At 37.4% G+C, this 2,645-nt stretch overlaps 1 long non-coding RNA gene across 1 annotated transcript; it reads right to left on the reverse strand.

Moving 5' to 3' along the window:
* Positions 1-209: 209 nt before the first annotated feature.
* LOC138511046 (uncharacterized) lies at positions 210-1,370 on the reverse strand. The gene is made up of 3 exons (XR_011280557.1): positions 964-1,370; positions 767-865; positions 210-501 (listed from the first exon to the last, which is right to left on the reverse strand). It is a non-coding gene; the product is annotated as an uncharacterized lncRNA (long non-coding RNA).
* Between the last annotated feature and the right edge of the window lie 1,275 nt (positions 1,371-2,645).

Here is a 2,645-nt window from a genome sequence, read left to right on the forward strand (position 1 = left end):
AAGCTATCAACTGACTTCCAATATGGCCAGCATGAAAAACAAATCAAACCAGACAAAGAAATAAGCTCCCAATTTTGAACTGCAGCTTCAAGCTCTACGCGTTTCGGGGACTATCCCCTTCTTCAGGAGCAAAAATATCTGCAAGTATAGATATATATACAATTAGAGGACATCTCACATATCTTTAAAAGTTTGGACAAACTAAACACATTAAATAAAGAGAATACATTAAATAATTATGTACACATAAATCGAACCACAATTCTACATAGCATACACAAGTGGTTGTATATTCACAGTGGTACAACTGGTATGGCTCCAAATGTAAATCTCAAAATGCATTAAAACCTAAAACACTTATTCGTATGTACCTCACAGTGGGAATGTTGTCAAAGAAAATAAGAGTCTGTCTGTGCATCTGTCTGTGCACGACGTACACATAACCAGGATCCCTGCGAATACTCCTGCCGTCCTCAACAAGTGAAATGTGATTGCCGAACTCTGGAATACCAAAGTATATCTATCAGCTCCAATTACACGTAATTAAATCACCAAACCTTAATGACTAAACAACTAGTTCAAAAAACACCTATTACTCATTGGCAACTAATCTGTGCAGCTCAACGATCACCAAAATCCACAACCTTGTGCCACCACCTCATCTTTGTGCCAACACATCAACTTAACACAGAAAGTTAAAAAGCCCAAATCCTCAAAGAAAACCCAAAATTTAAAATGTGCAACTCTTCCAACATATATTATTTACCTAAGGCAAATCAATAGCCAATCCAATCCAAATTCAGGACTTCCAGTACTCCGCATCCAATGTAAAGCATCCTGCTGATTATAGATATGTATAATGCAACTAAGAAACAAACACAAAATATACCATTTACAAACTAACACCACCTTTCCAATACAAACATAAATAAATATAAACACATCCACACAGCTTAAACTTACTTCCAGAAGCGCACCTCTTCACCTCAGATTCAACGGCTCCTCTCCAATTTACACGTAACAGATCCCAACCCACAACACACTTCCTGGCTCATTTTATACTGTTTCCTGGTAGTCACATGATAAAGTCACGTGACCCGCCGGCACTGAATACTAAAAGAATGCACAAAACTCCCTGCAACCTGCCAAATACACAGCTAATGCTAACTAAGCACACAGGTACTGAGTGAGTAAATCAAACAAAATAAAAAAGACACCAAAGATAAATGTGTGTGTAGTTAAAAAGGAGATAGACATAGAAGAAAGACTGCATTTTTGAAAAAATAAAAAAATAATAAATAAGTGCCTTAAAACTATTGCTGTCCATCAACCATACTTAACTACGCGGCAAATTCAGAAATAACCAAGTAAACTAGTTATGTACTAAAGATAAATGTCTATGTATTTAAAAAGAAGATAGACATAGAAGAAAGACTACATTTTTGAAAAAATTGAAAAAATAATGAATAAGTGCCTTAAAACAATTGCTGTCCATCAACCATACCTAACTACGCAGCAAGTTCAGAAATAACCAAGTAAACTAGTTATGTACTAATTACCCAAACCCAATAACTACTATTCCATACACCTCTAATGGAACAACCAGTATGTAACACCCGGAAAACACAAATCCCTCCATGTGACCTCAAACTCATATCAATTTATGCATTATGAACTACGCGGCAAATTTAGAGATAACCAAGTAACCTAGTTATGTACTCATTACACAAATCCAATAACTACTCTTCCATACACCTCTAATGGAACAACCAGTATGTAACACCCGGAAAACACAAATCACTCCATGTGACCTCAAACACATGAATTTATGCATTATGAACGACTTAAACCATTCACCAACCATACCTCGACACCTACACAAAACAATTCAAAGAGAACTCTTCATTGAGCCCTCTTGGAGATAAAGTCCCCAAGAGGTCAATCCAAAACATCTCTCTCTGAGCTAATATTCTCAAAAAGTCACCTCCTCTGGGTGGTTTCTTCACCACTTCCAAAACATTAAACCTCAATTGTGCAATAGTATGTCTAGACATATTAAAATGCCTAGCAACTGAAGATTTCTCATTTTTACACCGTATTTGAGATTTATGTTCAGTCCATCTTTCACGTGCGGATCTGGCTGTCTGTCCAATATACATTAATCCACACGGGCACTTAATGCTGTAAATCACCCCTGTGGATCTACATGTGGCAAAATCTCTAAGAGTGATTTTTTTGCCCGTCTGCGGGTGAAGAATGTATTCTCCTTTAGCCACATTGTTACAATGACTACACGACAAACAAGGAAATGTTCCCTTTTTTTTAGTCACCAATGTCATCTGAATTTCCTTCGGGCCTCTTTCGGCTCTCACAACCCTATCTCTCAGGTTCCTACCTCTTCTATACACCATCATTGGTGGAGATGGAAACAATCCCAGAAGTATAGGATCATGATGGAGAATCGACCAGTGTTTATGTATGATTCTTTTAACATGCCAACTTTGTCGAGAGAATTTGGAAATATGCAAAATTGAATCAGACTCCTTCTTCACCTTAGGTGTAAGCAATTGCTCCCTTGTAATCGGGAGCGCTCTGTTCTGGGCCTCATTCAAAAGTTGTACTGGATACCCTCTTTCAGAGAATTT

This window comes from Ambystoma mexicanum, chromosome 6p, assembly GCF_040938575.1.
Source record: "Ambystoma mexicanum isolate Mex_15411 chromosome 6p, UKY_AmexF1_1, whole genome shotgun sequence".
Lineage (NCBI taxonomy): Eukaryota > Metazoa > Chordata > Amphibia > Caudata > Ambystomatidae > Ambystoma > Ambystoma mexicanum.